We start from the raw sequence: 22,683 nt of genomic DNA, 5'->3' as shown, positions 1-22,683 counted from the left end.
TATATACCTGACAGGAGCCCATACATTCTGCCGCCTTTAATAATATATACCTGACAGGAGCCCATACATTCTGCTGCCTCCAATAATATATACCTGACAGGAGCTCATACATTCTGCCGCCTTTAATAATATATACCTGACAGGAGCCCATACATTCTGCTGCCTCCAATAATATATACCTGACAGGAGCCCATACATTCTGCTGCCTCCAATACTATATACCTGACAGGAGCCCATACATTCTGCCGCCTTTAATAATATATACCTGACAGGAGCCCATACATTCTCCTACCTCCAATAATATATACCTGACAGGAGCCCATACATTCTCCTGCCTCCAATAATATATACCTGACAGGAGCCCATACATTCTCCTGCCTCCAATAATATATACCTGACAGGAGCCCATACATTCTCCTGCCTCCAATAATATATACCTGACAGGAGCCCATACATTCTGCTGCCTCCAATAATATATACCTGACAGGAGCCCATACATTCTGCTGCCTCCAATAATATATACCTGACAGGAGCCCATACATTCTGCTGCCTCCAATATATACCTGACAGGAGCCCATACATTCTCCTGCCTCCAATAATATATACCTGACAGGAGCCCATACATTCTCCTGCCTCCAATAATATATACCTGACAGGAGCCAATACATTCTGCTGCCTCCAATATATACCTGACAGGAGCCCATACATTCTCCTGCCTCCAATAATATATACCTGACAGGAGCCCATACATTCTCCTGCCTCCAATAATATATACCTGACAGAAGCCCATACATTCTGCTACCTCCAATAATATATACCTGACAGGAGCCCATACATTCTGCTGCCTCCCATAATATATACGTGACAGGAGCCCATACATTCTGCCGCCTTTAATAATATATACCTGACAGGAGCCCATACATTCTGCTGCCTCCAATAATATATACCTGACAGGAGCCCATACATTCTGCTGCCTCCAATAATATATACCTGACAGGAGCCCATAGATTCTGCTGCCTCCAATAATATATACCTGACAGGAGCCCATACATTCTGCTGCCTCCAATAATATATACCTGACAGGAGCCCATACATTCTGCTGCCTCCAATATTATATACCTGACAGGAGCCCATACATTCTCCTGCCTCCAATAATATATACCTGACAGGAGCCCATACATTCTCCTGCCTCCAATAATATATACCTGACAGGAGACCATACATTCTGCTGCCTCCAATAATATATACCTGACAGGGGTCCATACATTCAGCTACCTCCAATAATATATACCTGACAGGAGCCCATAAATTCTCCTGCCTCCAATAATATATACCTGACAGGAGCCCATACATTCTCCTGCCTCCAATAATATATACCTGACAGGAGCCCATAGATTCTGCTGCCTCCGATAATATATACCTGACAGGAGCCCATACATTCTCCTGCTTCCAATAATATATACCTGACAGGAGCCCATACATTCTCCTGCCTCCAATAATATATACCTGACAGGAGCCCATACATTCTCCTGCCTCCAATAATATATACCTGACAGGAGCCCATACATTCTCCTGCCTCCAATAATATATACCTAACAGGAGCCCATACAATCTCCTGCCTCCAATAATATATACCTGACAGGAGCCCATACATTCTGCTGCCTCCAATAATATATACCTGACAGGAGCCCATACATTCTGCTGCCCCCAATAATATATACCTGACAGGAGCCCATACATTCTCCTGCCTCCAATAATATATACCTGACAGGAGCCCATACATTCTCCTGCCTCCAATAATATATACCTGACAGGAGCCCATACATTCTGCTGCCTCCAATAATATATACCTGACAGGAGCCCATACATTCTGCTGCCTCCCATAATATATACCTGACAGGAGCCCATACATTCTGCCGCCTTTAATAATATATACCTGACAGGAGCCCATACATTCTGCCGCCTTTAATAATATATACCTGACAGGAGCCCATACATTCTGCTGCCTCCAATAATATATACCTGACAGGAGCCCATACATTCTGCTGCCTCCAATAATATATACCTGACAGGAGCCAATACATTCTGCTGCCTCCAATAATATATACCTGACAGGAGCCCATTCATTCTGCTGCCTCCAATAATATATACCTGACAGGAGCCCATACATTCTGCTGCCTCCAATAATATATACCTGACAGGAGCCCATACATTCTGCTGCCTCCAATATTATATACCTGACAGGAGCCCATACATTCTCCTGCCTCCAATAATATATACCTGACAGGAGCCCATACATTCTCCTGCCTCCAATAATATATACCTGACAGGAGCCCATACATTCTGCTGCCTCCAATAATATATACCTGACAGGAGTCCATACATTCAGCTACCTCCAATAATATATACCTGACAAGAGACCATAAATTCTCCTGCCTCCAATAATATATACCTGACAGGAGCCCATACATTCTCCTGCCTCCAATAATATATACCTGACAGGAGCCCATACATTCTGCTGTCTCCAATAATATATACCTGACAGGAGCCCATAGATTCTGCTGCTTCCAATAATATATACCTGACAGGAGCCAATACATTCTCCTGCCTCCAATAATATATACCTGACAGGAGCCCATACATTCTCCTGCCTCCAATAATATATACCTGACAGGAGCCCATACATTCTCCTGCCTCCAATAATATATACCTGACAGGAGCCCATACATTCTGTTGCCTCCAATAATATATACCTGACAGGAGTCCATACATTCAGCTACCTCCAATAATATATACCTGACAGGAGCCCATACATTCTCCTGCCTCCAATAATATATACCTGACAGGAGCCCATGCATTCTGCTGCCTCCAATAATATATACCTGACAGGAGCCCATAGATTCTGCTGCTTCCAATAATATATACCTGACAGGAGCCCATACATTCTCCTGCCTCCAATAATATATACCTGACAGGAGCCCATACATTCTCCTGCCTCCAATAATATATACCTGACAGGAGCCCATACATTCTCCTGCCTCCAATAATATATACCTGACAGGAGCCCATACATTCTGCTGCCTCCAATAATATATACCTGACAGGATCTCATACATTCTCCTGCCTCCAATAATATATACCTGACAGAAGCCCATACATTCTGCTGCCTCCAATAATATATACCTGACAGGATCCCATACATTCTCCTGCCTCCAATAATATATACCTGACAGGAGCCCATACATTATGCTGCCTCCAATAATAGATAACTGACAGGAGCCCATACATTCTGCTGCCTCCAATAATATATACCTGACAGGAGCCCATACATTCTCCTGCCTCCAATAATATATACCTGACAGAAGCCCATACATTCTGCTGCCTCCAATAATATATACCTGACAGGAGCCCATACATTCTGCTGCCTCCAATAATATATACCTGACAGGAGCCCATAGATTCTGCTGCCTCTAATAATATATACCTGACAGGAGCCCATACATTCTGCTGCCTCCAATAATATATACCTGACAGGAGCCCATACATTCTCCTGCCTCCAATAATATATACCTGACAGGAGCCCATACATTCTGCTGCCTCCAATAATATATACCTGACAGGAGCCCATACATTCTGCTGCCTCCAATAATATATACCTGACAGGAGCCCATACATTCTGCTGCCTCCAATAATATATACCTGACAGGAGCCCATACATTCTGCTGCCTCCAATAATATATACCTGACAGGAGCTTATACATTCTGCTGCCTCCAATAATATATAACTGACAGGAGCCCATACATTCTCCTGCCTCCAATAATATATACCTGACAGGAGCCCATACATTCTCCTGCCTCCAATAATATATACCTGACAGGAGCCAATACATTCTGCTGCCTCCAATAATATATACCTGACAGGAGCCCATACATTCTGCTGCCTCCAATAATATATACCTGACAGGAGCCCATACATTCTCCTTACCAATAATATATAGCTGACAGGAGCACATACATTCTGCAGCCTCCAATAAAATATACCTGACAGGAGCCCATACATTCTACTGCCTAAAATAATATATATCTGACAGGAGCCCATACATTCTGCTGCCTCCAATAATATATACCTGGTAGGAGTCCATACATTCTCCTGCCTCCAATAATATATACCTCGTAGGAGACCATACATTCTGCTGCCTCCAATAATATATAGCTGACAGGAGCCCATACATTCTGCTGCCTCCAATAATATATACCTGACAGGAGCCCATACATTCTGCTGCCTCCAATAATATATACCTGACAGGAGTCCATACATTCTTCTGCCTCCAATAATATATACCTGACAGGAGCCCATACATTCTGCTGCCTCCAATAATATATGCCTGACAGGAGCCCATACATTCTGCTGCCTCCAATAATATATACCTGGTAGGAGTCCATACATTCTCCTGCCTCCAATAATATATACTTGGTAGGAGCCCATACATTCTGCTGCCTCCAATAATATATAGCTGACAGGAGCCCATACATTCTGCTGCCTCCAATAATATATACCTGACAGAAGCCCATACATTCTGCTGCCTCCAATAATATATACCTGACAGGAGTCCATACATTCTTCTGCCTCCAATAATATATACCTGACAGGAGCCCATACATTCTGCTGCCTCCAATAATATATGCCTGACAGGAGCCCATACATTCTGCCGCCTTTAATAATATATACCTGACAGGAGCCCATACATTGTGCTGCCTCCAATAATATATATCTGACAGGAGCCCATACATTCTGCTGCCTCCAATAATATATATCTGACAGGAGCCCATACATTCTGCTGCCTCCAATAATATATACCTGACAGGAGCCCATACATTCTGCTGCCTCCAATAATATATACCTGGTAGGAGTCCATACATTCTCCTGCCTCCAATAATATATACCTGGTAGGAGCCCATACATTCTGCTGCCTCCAATAATATATAGCTGACAGGAGCCCATACATTCTGCTGCCTCCAATAATATATACCTGACAGGAGTCCATACATTCTGCTGCCTCCAATAATATATACCTGACAGGAGTCCATACATTCTTCTGCCTCCAATAATATATACCTGACAGGAGCCCATACATTCTGCTGCCTCCAATAATATATGCCTGACAGGAGCCCATACATTCTGCCGCCTTTAATAAAATATACCTGACAGGAGGTCATACATTCTCCTGACTCCAATAATATATACCTGACAGGAGCCCATACATTCTGCCGCCTTTAATAATATATACCTGACAGGAGCCCATACATTCTGCTGCCTCCAATAATATATACCTGACAGGAGCCCATACATTCTGCTGCCTCCAATAATATATACCTGACAGGAGCCCATACATTCTGCCGCCTTTAATAATATATACCTGACAGGAGCCCATACATTCTCCTGCCTCCAATAATATATACCTGACAGGAGCCCATACATTCTCCTGCCTCCAATAATATATACCTGACAGGAACCCATAGATTCTCCTGCCTCCAATAATATATACCTGACAGGAGTCCATACATTCTGCTGCCTCCAATAATATATACCTGACAGGAGCCCATACATTCTGCTGCCTCCAATAATATATGCCTGACAGGAGCCCATACATTCTGCCGCCTTTAATAATATATACCTGACAGGAGCCCATACATTGTGCTGCCTCCAATAATATATATCTGACAGGAGCCCATACATTCTCCTGCCTCCAATAATATATACCTGACAGGAGCCCATAGATTCTCCTGCCTCCAATAATATATACCTGACAGGAGTCCATACATTCTGCTGCCTCCAATAATATATACCTGACAGGAGCCCATATATTCTGCTGCCTCCAATAATATATATCTGACAGGAGCCCATACATTCTGCTGCCTCCAGTAATATATACCTGACAGGAGCCCATACATTCTGCTGCCTCCAATAATATATACCTGACAGGAGCCCATACATTCTGCTGCCTCCAATAATATATACCTGGTAGGAGTCCATACATTCTCCTGCCTCCAATAATATATACCTGGTAGGAGCCCATACATTCTGCTGCCTCCAATAATATATAGCTGACAGGAGCCCATACATTCTGCTGCCTCCAATAATATATACCTGACAGGAGCCCATACATTCTGCTGCCTCCAATAATATATACCTGACAGGAGTCCATACATTCTTCTGCCTCCAATAATATATACCTGACAGGAGCCCATACCTTCTGCTGCCTCCAATAATATATGCCTGACAGGAGCACATACATTCTGCTGCCTTTAATAATATATACCTGACAGGAGGTCATACATTCTCCTGACTCCAATAATATATACCTGACAGGAGCCCATACATTCTGCCGCCTTTAATAATATATACCTGACAGGAGCCCATACATTCTGCCGCCTTTAATAATATATACCTGACAGGAGCCCATACATTCTGCTACCTCCAATAATATATACCTGACAGGAGCTCATACATTCTGCCGCCTTTAATAATATATACCTGACAGGAGCCCATACATTCTGCTGCCTCCAATAATATATACCTGACAGGAGCCCATACATTCTGCTGCCTCCAATAATATATACCTGACAGGAGCCCATACATTCTGCCGCCTTTAATAATATATACCTGACAGGAGCCCATACATTCTCCTGCCTCCAATAATATATACCTGACAGGAGCCCATACATTCTCCTGCCTCCAATAATATATACCTGACAGGAGCCCATAGATTCTCCTGCCTCCAATAATATATACCTGACAGGAGTCCATACATTCTGCTGCCTCCAATAATATATACCTGACAGGAGCCCATAGATTCTGCTACCTCCAATAATATATACCTGACAGGAGCCCATACATTCTGCTGCCTCCAATAATATATACCTGACAGGAGTCCATACATTCTTCTGCCTCCAATAATATATACCTGACAGGAGCCCATACATTCTGCTGCTTTCAATAATATATGCCTGACAGGAGTCCATTTATTCTGCCGCCTTTAATAATATATACCTGACAGGAGGTCATATATTCTCCTGACTCCAATAATATATACCTGACAGGAGCCCATACATTCTGCCGCCTTTAATAATATATACCTGACAGGAGCCCATACATTCTGCCGCCTTTAATAATATATACCTGACAGGAGCCCATACATTCTGCTGCCTCCAATAATATATACCTGACAGGAGCTCATACATTCTGCCGCCTTTAATAATATATACCTGACAGGAGCCCATACATTCTGCTGCCTCCAATAATATATACCTGACAGGAGTCCATACATTCTGCTGCCTCCAATAATATATACCTGACAGGAGCCCATACATTCTGCCGCCTTTAATAATATATACCTGGCAGGAGCCCATACATTCTCCTGCCTCCAATAATATATACCTGACAGGAGCCCATACATTCTCCTGCCTCCAATAATATATACCTGACAGGAGCCCATACATTCTCCTGCCTCCAATAATATATACCTGAGAGGAGCCCATACATTCTCCTGCCTCCAACAATATATACCTGACAGGAGCCCATACATTCTGCTGCCTCCAATAATATATACCTGACAGGAGCCCATACATTCTCCTGCCTCCAATAATATATTCCTCACAGGAGCCCATACATTCTGCTGCCTCCAATATATACATGACAGGAGCCCATACATTCTCCTGCCTCCAATAATATATACCTGACAGGAGCCCAAACATTCTAGTGCCTCCAATAATATATACCTGACAGGAGCCAATACATTCTCCTGCCTCCAATAATATATACCTAACAGGAGCCCATACATTCTGCTGCCTCCAATAATATATACCTGACAGGAGCCCATACATTCTGCTGCCTCCAATAATATATACCTCACAGGAGCCCATACATTCTCCTGCCTCCAATAATATATACCTGACAGGAGCCAATACATTCTCCTGCCTCCGATAATATATACCTGACAGGAGCCCATAGATTCTGCTGCCTCCGATAATATATACCTGACAGGAGCCCATACATTCTGCTGCCTCCAGTAATATATGCCTGACAGGAGCCCATACATTCTGCCGCCTTTAATAATATATACCTGACAGGAGGTCATACATTCTCCTGACTCCAATAATATATACCTGACAGGAGCCCATACATTCTGCCGCCTTTAATAATATATACCTGACAGGAGCCCATACATTCTGCCGCCTTTAATAATATATACCTGAAAGGAGCCCATACATTCTGCTGCCTCCAATAATATATACCTGACAGGAGCTCATACATTCTGCCGCCTTTAATAATATATACCTGACAGGAGCCCATACATTCTGCTGCCTCCAATAATATATACCTGACAGGAGCTCATACATTCTGCCGCCTTTAATAATATATACCTGACAGGAGCCCATACATTCTCCTGCCTCCAATAATATATACCTGACAGGAGCCCATACATTCTCCTGCCTCCAATAATATATACCTGACAGGAGCCCATACATTCTCCTGCCTCCAATAATATATACCTGACAGGAGCCCATACATTCTCCTGCCTCCAATAATATATACCTGACAGGAGCCCATACATTCTGCTGCCTCCAATAATATATACCTGACAGGAGCCCATACATTCTCCTGCCTCCAATAATATATACCTGACAGGAGCCCATACATTCTCCTGCCTCCAATAATATATACCTGACAGGAGCCCATACATTCTCCTGCCTCCAATAATATATACCTGACAGAAGCCCATACATTCTGCTACCTCCAATAATATATACCTGACAGGAGCCCATACATTCTGCTGCCTCCCATAATATATACGTGACAGGAGCCCATACATTCTGCCGCCTTTAATAATATATACCTGACAGGAGCTCATACATTCTGCTGCCTCCAATAATATATACCTGACAGGAGCCCATACATTCTGCTGCCTCCAATAATATATACCTGACAGGAGCCCATAGATTCTGCTGCCTCCAATAATGTATACCTGACAGGAGCCAATACATTCTGCTGCCTCCAATAATATATACCTGACAGGAGCCCATTCATTCTGCTGCCTCCAATAATATATACCTGACAGGAGCCCATACATTCTGCTGCCTCCAATAATATATACCTGACAGGAGCCCATACATTCTGCTGCCTCCAATATTATATACCTGACAGGAGCCCATACATTCTCCTGCCTCCAATAATATATACCTGACAGGAGCCCATACATTCTCCTGCCTCCAATAATATATACCTGACAGGAGACCATACATTCTGCTGCCTCCAATAATATATACCTGACAGGGGTCCATACATTCAGCTACCTCCAATAATATATACCTGACAGGAGCCCATAAATTCTCCTGCCTCCAATAATATATACCTGACAGGAGCCCATACATTCTCCTGCCTCCAATAATATATACCTGACAGGAGCCCATAGATTCTGCTGCCTCCGATAATATATACCTGACAGGAGCCCATACATTCTCCTGCTTCCAATAATATATACCTGACAGGAGCCCATACATTCTCCTGCCTCCAATAATATATACCTGACAGGAGCCAATACATTCTCCTGCCTCCAATAATATATACCTGACAGGAGCCCATACATTCTCCTGCCTCCAATAATATATACCTAACAGGAGCCCATACAATCTCCTGCCTCCAATAATATATACCTGACAGGAGCCCATACATTCTGCTGCCTCCAATAATATATACCTGACAGGAGCCCATACATTCTGCTGCCCCCAATAATATATACCTGACAGGAGCCCATACATTCTCCTGCCTCCAATAATATATACCTGACAGGAGCCCATACATTCTCCTGCCTCCAATAATATATACCTGACAGGAGCCCATACATTCTGCTGCCTCCAATAATATATACCTGACAGGAGCCCATACATTCTGCTGCCTCCCATAATATATACCTGACAGGAGCCCATACATTCTGCCACCTTTAATAATATATACCTGACAGGAGCCCATACATTCTGCTGCCTCCAATAATATATACCTGACAGGAGCCCATACATTCTGCTGCCTCCAATAATATATACCTGACAGGAGCCCATAGATTCTGCTGCCTCCAATAATATATACCTGACAGGAGCCAATACATTCTGCTGCCTCCAATAATATATACCTGACAGGAGCCCATTCATTCTGCTGTCTCCAATAATATATACCTGACAGGAGCCCATACATTCTGCTGCCTCCAATAATATATACCTGACAGGAGCCCATACATTCTGCTGCCTCCAATATTATATACCTGACAGGAGCCCATACATTCTCCTGCCTCCAATAATATATACCTGACAGGAGCCCATACATTCTCCTGCCTCCAATAATATATACCTGACAGGAGCCCATACATTCTGCTGCCTCCAATAATATATACCTGACAGGAGTCCATACATTCAGCTACCTCCAATAATATATACCTGACAGGAGCCCATAAATTCTCCTGCCTCCAATAATATATACCTGACAGGAGCCCATACATTCTCCTGCCTCCAATAATATATACCTGACAGGAGCCCATACATTCTGCTGCCTCCAATAATATATACCTGACAGGAGCCCATAGATTCTGCTGCTTCCAATAATATATACCTGACAGGAGCCCATACATTCTCCTGCCTCCAATAATATATACCTGACAGGAGCCCATACATTCTCCTGCCTCCAATAATATATACCTGACAGGAGCCCATACATTCTCCTGCCTCCAATAATATATACCTGACAGGAGCCCATACATTCTGCTGCCTCCAATAATATATACCTGACAGGAGTCCATACATTCAGCTACCTCCAATAATATATACCTGACAGGAGCCCATACATTCTCCTGCCTCCAATAATATATACCTGACAGGAGCCCATACATTCTCCTGCCTCCAATAATATATACCTGACAGGAGCCCATACATTCTGCTGCCTCCAATAATATATACCTGACAGGAGCCCATAGATTCTGCTGCTTCCAATAATATATACCTGACAGGAGCCCATACATTCTCCTGCCTCCAATAATATATACCTGACAGGAGGCCATACATTCTCCTGCCTCCAATAATATATACCTGACAGGAGCCCATACATTCTCCTGCCTCCAATAATATATACCTGACAGGAGCCCATACATTCTGCTGCCTTCAATAATATATACCTGACAGGATCTCATACATTCTCCTGCCTCCAATAATATATACCTGACAGGAGCCCATACATTCTGCCGCCTTTAATAATATATACCTGACAGGAGCCCATACATTCTCCTGCCTCCAATAATATATACCTGACAGGAGCCCATACATTCTCCTGCCTCCAATAATATATACCTGACAGGAGCCCATAGATTCTCCTGCCTCCAATAATATATACCTGACAGGAGTCCATACATTCTGCTGCCTCCAATAATATATACCTGACAGGAGCCCATAGATTCTGCTACCTCCAATAATATATACCTGACAGGAGCCCATACATTCTGCTGCCTCCAATAATATATACCTGACAGGAGTCCATACATTCTTCTGCCTCCAATAATATATACCTGACAGGAGCCCATACATTCTGCTGCCTCCAATAATATATGCCTGACAGGAGCCCATACATTCTGCCGCCTTTAATAATATATACCTGACAGGAGGTCATACATTCTCCTGACTCCAATAATATATACCTGACAGGAGCCCATACATTCTGCCGCCTTTAATAATATATACCTGACAGGAGCCCATACATTCTGCCGCCTTTAATAATATATACCTGACAGGAGCCCATACATTCTGCTGCCTCCAATAATATATACCTGACAGGAGCTCATACATTCTGCCGCCTTTAATAATATATACCTGACAGGAGCCCATACATTCTGCTGCCTCCAATAATATATACCTGACAGGAGCCCATACATTCTGCTGCCTCCAATAATATATACCTGACAGGAGCCCATACATTCTGCCGCCTTTAATAATATATACCTGACAGGAGCCCATACATTCTCCTACCTCCAATAATATATACCTGACAGGAGCCCATACATTCTCCTGCCTCCAATAATATATACCTGACAGGAGCCCATACATTCTCCTGCCTCCAATAATATATACCTGACAGGAGCCCATACATTCTCCTGCCTCCAATAATATATACCTGACAGGAGCCCATACATTCTGCTGCCTCCAATAATATATACCTGACAGGAGCCCATACATTCTGCTGCCTCCAATAATATATACCTGACAGGAGCCCATACATTCTGCTGCCTCCAATATATACCTGACAGGAGCCCATACATTCTCCTGCCTCCAATAATATATACCTGACAGGAGCCCATACATTCTCCTGCCTCCAATAATATATACCTGACAGGAGCCAATACATTCTGCTGCCTCCAATATATACCTGACAGGAGCAAATACATTCTCCTGCCTCCAATAATATATACCTGACAGGAGCCCATACATTCTCCTGCCTCCAATAATATATACCTGACAGAAGCCCATACATTCTGCTACCTCCAATAATATATACCTGACAGGAGCCCATACATTCTGCTGCCTCCCATAATATATACGTGACAGGAGCCCATACATTCTGCCGCCTTTAATAATATATACCTGACAGGAGCCCATACATTCTGCTGCCTCCAATAATATATACCTGACAGGAGCCCATACATTCTGCTGCCTCCAATAATATATACCTGACAGGAGCCCATAGATTCTGCTGCCTCCAATAATATATACCTGACAGGAGCCCATACATTCTGCTGCCTCCAATAATATATACCTGACAGGAGCCCATACATTCTGCTGCCTCCAATAATATATACCTGACAGGAGCCCATACATTCTCCTGCCTCCAATAATATATACCTGACAGGAGCCCATAGATTCTGCTGCCTCCGATAATATATACCTGACAGGAGCCCATACATTCTCCTGCTTCCAATAATATATACCTGACAGGAGCCCATACATTCTCCTGCCTCCAATAATATATACCTGACAGGAGCCCATACATTCTCCTGCCTCCAATAATATATACCTGACAGGAGCCCATACATTCTCCTGCCTCCAATAATATATACCTAACAGGAGCCCATACAATCTCCTGCCTCCAATAATATATACCTGACAGGAGCCCATACATTCTGCTGCCTCCAATAATATATACCTGACAGGAGCCCATACATTCTGCTGCCCCCAATAATATATACCTGACAGGAGCCCATACATTCTCCTGCCTCCAATAATATATACCTGACAGGAGCCCATACATTCTCCTGCCTCCAATAATATATACCTGACAGGAGCCCATACATTCTGCTGCCTCCAATAATATATACCTGACAGGAGCCCATACATTCTGCTGCCTCCCATAATATATACCTGACAGGAGCCCATACATTCTGCCGCCTTTAATAATATATACCTGACAGGAGCCCATACATTCTGCCGCCTTTAATAATATATACCTGACAGGAGCCCATACATTCTGCTGCCTCCAATAATATATACCTGACAGGAGCCCATACATTCTGCTGCCTCCAATAATATATACCTGACAGGAGCCAATACATTCTGCTGCCTCCAATAATATATACCTGACAGGAGCCAATACATTCTGCTGCCTCCAATAATATATACCTGACAGGAGCCCATACATTCTGCTGCCTCCAATAATATATACCTGACAGGAGCCCATACATTCTGCTGCCTCCAATATTATATACCTGACAGGAGCCCATACATTCTCCTGCCTCCAATAATATATACCTGACAGGAGCCCATACATTCTCCTGCCTCCAATAATATATACCTGACAGGAGCCCATACATTCTGCTGCCTCCAATAATATATACCTGACAGGAGTCCATACATTCAGCTACCTCCAATAATATATACCTGACAAGAGACCATAAATTCTCCTGCCTCCAATAATATATACCTGACAGGAGCCCATACATTCTCCTGCCTCCAATAATATATACCTGACAGGAGCCCATACATTCTGCTGTCTCCAATAATATATACCTGACAGGAGCCCATAGATTCTGCTGCTTCCAATAATATATACCTGACAGGAGCCAATACATTCTCCTGCCTCCAATAATATATACCTGACAGGAGCCCATACATTCTCCTGCCTCCAATAATATATACCTGACAGGAGCCCATACATTCTCCTGCCTCCAATAATATATACCTGACAGGAGCCCATACATTCTGCTGCCTCCAATAATATATACCTGACAGGAGTCCATACATTCAGCTACCTCCAATAATATATACCTGACAGGAGCCCATACATTCTCCTGCCTCCAATAATATATACCTGACAGGAGCCCATACATTCTCCTGCCTCCAATAATATATACCTGACAGGAGCCCATACATTCTGCTGCCTCCAATAATATATACCTGACAGGAGCCCATACATTCTGCTGCCTCCAATAATATATACCTGACAGGAGCCCATACATTCTGCTGCCTCCAATAATATATACCTGACAGGAGCCCATACATTCTGCTGCCTCCAATAATATATACCTGACAGGAGCTTATACATTCTGCTGCCTCCAATAATATATAACTGACAGGAGCCCATACATTCTCCTGCCTCCAATAATATATACCTGACAGGAGCCCATACATTCTCCTGCCTCCAATAATATATACCTGACAGGAGCCAATACATTCTGCTGCCTCCAATAATATATACCTGACAGGAGCCCATACATTCTGCTGCCTCCAATAATATATACCTGACAGGAGCCCATACATTCTCCTTACCAATAATATATAGCTGACAGGAGCACATACATTCTGCAGCCTCCAATAAAATATACCTGACAGGAGCCCATACATTCTACTGCCTCCAATAATATATACCTGACAGGAGCCCATACATTCTGCTGCCTCCAATAATATATACCTGGTAGGAGTCCATACATTCTCCTGCCTCCAATAATATATACCTCGTAGGAGACCATACATTCTGCTGCCTCCAATAATATATAGCTGACAGGAGCCCATACATTCTGCTGCCTCCAATAATATATACCTGACAGGAGCCCATACATTCTGCTGCCTCCAATAATATATACCTGACAGGAGTCCATACATTCTTCTGCCTCCAATAATATATACCTGACAGGAGCCCATACATTCTGCTGCCTCCAATAATATATGCCTGACAGGAGCCCATACATTCTGCTGCCTCCAATAATATATACCTGGTAGGAGTCCATACATTCTCCTGCCTCCAATAATATATACTTGGTAGGAGCCCATACATTCTGCTGCCTCCAATAATATATAGCTGACAGGAGCCCATACATTCTGCTGCCTCCAATAATATATACCTGACAGAAGCCCATACATTCTGCTGCCTCCAATAATATATACCTGACAGGAGTCCATACATTCTTCTGCCTCCAATAATATATACCTGACAGGAGCCCATACATTCTGCTGCCTCCAATAATATATGCCTGACAGGAGCCCATACATTCTGCCGCCTTTAATAATATATACCTGACAGGAGCCCATACATTGTGCTGCCTCCAATAATATATATCTGACAGGAGCCCATACATTCTGCTGCCTCCAATAATATATATCTGACAGGAGCCCATACATTCTGCTGCCTCCAATAATATATACCTGACAGGAGCCCATACATTCTGCTGCCTCCAATAATATATACCTGGTAGGAGTCCATACATTCTCCTGCCTCCAATAATATATACCTGGTAGGAGCCCATACATTCTGCTGCCTCCAATAATATATAGCTGACAGGAGCCCATACATTCTGCTGCCTCCAATAATATATACCTGACAGGAGTCCATACATTCTGCTGCCTCCAATAATATATACCTGACAGGAGTCCATACATTCTTCTGCCTCCAATAATATATACCTGACAGGAGCCCATACATTCTGCTGCCTCCAATAATATATGCCTGACAGGAGCCCATACATTCTGCCGCCTTTAATAAAATATACCTGACAGGAGGTCATACATTCTCCTGACTCCAATAATATATACCTGACAGGAGCCCATACATTCTGCCGCCTTTAATAATATATACCTGACAGGAGCCCATACATTCTGCTGCCTCCAATAATATATACCTGACAGGAGCCCATACATTCTGCTGCCTCCAATAATATATACCTGACAGGAGCCCATACATTCTGCCGCCTTTAATAATATATACCTGACAGGAGCCCATACATTCTCCTGCCTCCAATAATATATACCTGACAGGAGCCCATACATTCTCCTGCCTCCAATAATATATACCTGACAGGAACCCATAGATTCTCCTGCCTCCAATAATATATACCTGACAGGAGTCCATACATTCTGCTGCCTCCAATAATATATACCTGACAGGAGCCCATACATTCTGCTGCCTCCAATAATATATGCCTGACAGGAGCCCATACATTCTGCCGCCTTTAATAATATATACCTGACAGGAGCCCATACATTGTGCTGCCTCCAATAATATATATCTGACAGGAGCCCATACATTCTCCTGCCTCCAATAATATATACCTGACAGGAGCCCATAGATTCTCCTGCCTCCAATAATATATACCTGACAGGAGTCCATACATTCTGCTGCCTCCAATAATATATACCTGACAGGAGCCCATATATTCTGCTGCCTCCAATAATATATATCTGACAGGAGCCCATACATTCTGCTGCCTCCAGTAATATATACCTGACAGGAGCCCATACATTCTGCTGCCTCCAATAATATATACCTGACAGGAGCCCATACATTCTGCTGCCTCCAATAATATATGCCTGACAGGAGCCCATACATTCTGCTGCCTCCAATAATATATACCTGGTAGGAGTCCATACATTCTCCTGCCTCCAATAATATATACTTGGTAGGAGCCCATACATTCTGCTGCCTCCAATAATATATAGCTGACAGGAGCCCATACATTCTGCTGCCTCCAATAATATATACCTGACAGAAGCCCATACATTCTGCTGCCTCCAATAATATATACCTGACAGGAGTCCATACATTCTTCTGCCTCCAATAATATATACCTGACAGGAGCCCATACATTCTGCTGCCTCCAATAATATATGCCTGACAGGAGCCCATACATTCTGCCGCCTTTAATAATATATACCTGACAGGAGCCCATACATTGTGCTGCCTCCAATAATATATATCTGACAGGAGCCCATACATTCTGCTGCCTCCAATAATATATATCTGACAGGAGCCCATACATTCTGCTGCCTCCAATAATATATACCTGACAGGAGCCCATACATTCTGCTGCCTCCAATAATATATACCTGGTAGGAGTCCATACATTCTCCTGCCTCCAATAATATATACCTGGTAGGAGCCCATACATTCTGCTGCCTCCAATAATATATAGCTGACAGGAGCCCATACATTCTGCTGCCTCCAATAATATATACCTGACAGGAGTCCATACATTCTGCTGCCTCCAATAATATATACCTGACAGGAGTCCATACATTCTTCTGCCTCCAATAATATATACCTGACAGGAGCCCATACATTCTGCTGCCTCCAATAATATATGCCTGACAGGAGCCCATACATTCTGCCGCCTTTAATAAAATATACCTGACAGGAGGTCATACATTCTCCTGACTCCAATAATATATACCTGACAGGAGCCCATACATTCTGCCGCCTTTAATAATATATACCTGACAGGAGCCCATACATTCTGCTGCCTCCAATAATATATACCTGACAGGAGCCCATACATTCTGCTGCCTCCAATAATATATACCTGACAGGAGCCCATACATTCTGCCGCCTTTAATAATATATACCTGACAGGAGCCCATACATTCTCCTGCCTCCAATAATATATACCTGACAGGAGCCCATACATTCTCCTGCCTCCAATAATATATACCTGACAGGAACCCATAGATTCTCCTGCCTCCAATAATATATACCTGACAGGAGTCCATACATTCTGCTGCCTCCAATAATATATACCTGACAGGAGCCCATACATTCTGCTGCCTCCAATAATATATGCCTGACAGGAGCCCATACATTCTGCCGCCTTTAATAATATATACCTGACAGGAGCCCATACATTGTGCTGCCTCCAATAATATATATCTGACAGGAGCCCATACATTCTCCTGCCTCCAATAATATATACCTGACAGGAGCCCATAGATTCTCCTGCCTCCAATAATATATACCTGACAGGAGTCCATACATTCTGCTGCCTCCAATAATATATACCTGACAGGAGCCCATATATTCTGCTGCCTCCAATAATATATATCTGACAGGAGCCCATACATTCTGCTGCCTCCAGTAATATATACCTGACAGGAGCCCATACATTCTGCTGCCTCCAATAATATATACCTGACAGGAGCCCATACATTCTGCTGCCTCCAATAATATATACCTGGTAGGAGTCCATACATTCTCCTGCCTCCAATAATATATACCTGGTAGGAGCCCATACATTCTGCTGCCTCCAATAATATATAGCTGACAGGAGCCCATACATTCTGCTGCCTCCAATAATATATACCTGACAGGAGCCCATACATTCTGCTGCCTCCAATAATATATACCTGACAGGAGTCCATACATTCTTCTGCCTCCAATAATATATACCTGACAGGAGCCCATACCTTCTGCTGCCTCCAATAATATATGCCTGACAGGAGCACATACATTCTGCTGCCTTTAATAATATATACCTGACAGGAGGTCATACATTCTCCTGACTCCAATAATATATACCTGACAGGAGCCCATACATTCTGCCGCCTTTAATAATATATACCTGACAGGAGCCCATACATTCTGCCGCCTTTAATAATATATACCTGACAGGAGCCCATACATTCTGCTACCTCCAATAATATATACCTGACAGGAGCTCATACATTCTGCCGCCTTTAATAATATATACCTGACAGGAGCCCATACATTCTGCTGCCTCCAATAATATATATCTGACAGGAGCCCATACATTCTGCTGCCTCCAATAATATATACCTGACAGGAGCCCATACATTCTGCCGCCTTTAATAATATATACCTGACAGGAGCCCATACATTCTCCTGCCTCCAATAATATATACCTGACAGGAACCCATACATTCTCCTGCCTCCAATAATATATACCTGACAGGAGCCCATAGATTCTCCTGCCTCCAATAATATATACCTGACAGGAGTCCATACATTCTGCTGCCTCCAATAATATATACCTGACAGGAGCCCATAGATTCTGCTACCTCCAATAATATATACCTGACAGGAGCCCATACATTCTGCTGCCTCCAATAATATATACCTGACAGGAGTCCATACATTCTTCTGCCTCCAATAATATATACCTGACAGGAGCCCATACATTCTGCTGCTTCCAATAATATATGCCTGACAGGAGTCCATTTATTCTGCCGCCTTTAATAATATATACCTGACAGGAGGTCATATATTCTCCTGACTCCAATAATATATACCTGACAGGAGCCCATACATTCTGCCGCCTTTAATAATATATACCTGACAGGAGCCCATACATTCTGCCGCCTTTAATAATATATACCTGACAGGAGCCCATACATTCTGCTGCCTCCAATAATATATACCTGACAGGAGCTCATACATTCTGCCGCCTTTAATAATATATACCTGACAGGAGCCCATACATTCTGCTGCCTCCAATAATATATACCTGACAGGAGTCCATACATTCTGCTGCCTCCAATAATATATACCTGACAGGAGCCCATACATTCTGCCGCCTTTAATAATATATACCTGGCAGGAGCCCATACATTCTCCTGCCTCCAATAATATATACCTGACAGGAGCCCATACATTCTCCTGCCTCCAATAATATATACCTGACAGGAGCCCATACATTCTCCTGCCTCCAATAATATATACCTGAGAGGAGCCCATACATTCTCCTGCCTCCAACAATATATACCTGACAGGAGCCCATACATTCTGCTGCCTCCAATAATATATACCTGACAGGAGCCCATACATTCTCCTGCCTCCAATAATATATTCCTCACAGGAGCCCATACATTCTGCTGCCTCCAATATATACATGACAGGAGCCCATACATTCTCCTGCCTCCAATAATATATACCTGACAGGAGCCCAAACATTCTAGTGCCTCCAATAATATATACCTGACAGGAGCCAATACATTCTCCTGCCTCCAATAATATATACCTAACAGGAGCCCATACATTCTGCTGCCTCCAATAATATATACCTGACAGGAGCCCATACATTCTGCTGCCTCCAATAATATATACCTCACAGGAGCCCATACATTCTCCTGCCTCCAATAATATATACCTGACAGGAGCCAATACATTCTCCTGCCTCCGATAATATATACCTGACAGGAGCCCATAGATTCTGCTGCCTCCGATAATATATACCTGACAGGAGCCCATACATTCTGCTGCCTCCAGTAATATATGCCTGACAGGAGCCCATACATTCTGCCGCCTTTAATAATATATACCTGACAGGAGGTCATACATTCTCCTGACTCCAATAATATATACCTGACAGGAGCCCATACATTCTGCCGCCTTTAATAATATATACCTGACAGGAGCCCATACATTCTGCCGCCTTTAATAATATATACCTGAAAGGAGCCCATACATTCTGCTGCCTCCAATAATATATACCTGACAGGAGCTCATACATTCTGCCGCCTTTAATAATATATACCTGACAGGAGCCCATACATTCTGCTGCCTCCAATAATATATACCTGACAGGAGCCCATACATTCTGCTGCCTCCAATAATATATACCTGACAGGAGCCCATACATTCTGCCGCCTTTAATAATATATACCTGACAGGAGCCCATACATTCTCCTGCCTCCAATAATATATACCTGACAGGAGCCCATACATTCTCCTGCCTCCAATAATATATACCTGACAGGAACCTATAGATTCTCCTGCCTCCAATAATATATACCTGACAGGAGCCCATACATTCTGCTGCCTCCAATAATATATACCTGACAGGAGCCCATACATTCTGCTGCCTCCAATAATATATGCCTGACAGGAGCCCATACATTCTGCCGCCTTTAATAATATATACCTGACAGGAGCCCATACATTGTGCTGCCTCCAATAATATATATCTGACAGGAGCCCATACATTCTCCTGCCTCCAATAATATATACCTGACAGGAGCCCATAGATTCTCCTGCCTCCAATAATATATACCTGAGAGGAGTCCATACATTCTGCTGCCTCCAATAATATATACCTGACAGGAGCCCATATATTCTGGTGCCTCCAATAATATATGCCTGACAGGAGCCCATACATTCTGCCGCCTTTAATAATATATACCTGACAGGAGCCCATACATTGTGCTGCCTCCAATAATATATATCTGACAGGAGCCCATACATTCTCCTGCCTCCAATAATATATATCTGACAGGATCCCATACATTCTGCTGCCTCCAGTAATATATACCTGACAGGAGCCCATACATTCTGCTGCCTCCAATAATATATACCTGACAGGAGCCCATACATTCTGCTGCCTCCAATAATATATACCTGGTAGGAGTCCATACATTCTCCTGCCTCCAATAATATATACCTGGTAGGAGCCCATACATTCTGCTGCCTCCAATAATATATAGCTGACAGGAGCCCATACATTCTGCTGCCTCCAATAATATATACCTGACAGGAGCCCATACATTCTGCTGCCTCCAATAATATATACCTGACAGGAGTCCATACATTCTTCTGCCTCCAATAATATATACCTGACAGGAGCCCATACATTCTGCTGCCTCCAATAATATATGCCTGACAGGAGCACATACATTCTGCTGCCTTTAATAATATATACCTGACAGGAGGTCATACATTCTCCTGACTCCAATAATATATACCTGACAGGAGCCCATACATTCTGCCGCCTTTAATAATATATACCTGACAGGAGCCCATACATTCTGCCGCCTTTAATAATATATACCTGACAGGAGCTTATACATTCTGTTACCTCCAATAATATATACCTGACAGGAGCTCATACATTCTGCCGCCTTTAATAATATATACCTGACAGGAGCCCATACATTCTGCTGCCTCCAATAATATATACCTGACAGGAGCCCATACATTCTGCTGCCTCCAATAATATATACCTGACAGGAGCCCATACATTCTGCCGCCTTTAATAATATATACCTGACAGGAGCCCATACATTCTCCTGCCTCCAATAATATATACCTGACAGGAGCCCATACATTCTCCTGCCTCCAATAATATATACCTGACAGGAGCCCATAGATTCTCCTGCCTCCAATAATATATACCTGACAGTAGCCCATATATTCTTCTGCCTCCAATAATATATACCTGACAGGAGCCCATACATTCTGCTGCTTCCAATAATATATGCCTGACAGGAGTCCATACATTCTGCCGCCTTTAATAATATATACCTGACAGGAGGTCATACATTCTCCTGACTCCAATAATATATACCTGACAGGAGCCCATACATTCTGCCGCCTTTAATAAT

This window comes from Phyllobates terribilis, unplaced genomic scaffold (genome assembly GCF_046119375.1).
Source record: "Phyllobates terribilis strain yellow unplaced genomic scaffold, ASM4611937v1 Scaffold_4__5_contigs__length_816908805, whole genome shotgun sequence".
In the NCBI taxonomy this organism is placed as follows: Eukaryota; Metazoa; Chordata; class Amphibia; order Anura; family Dendrobatidae; genus Phyllobates; species Phyllobates terribilis.
Note: the sequence above shows the minus strand (reverse complement) of the source record.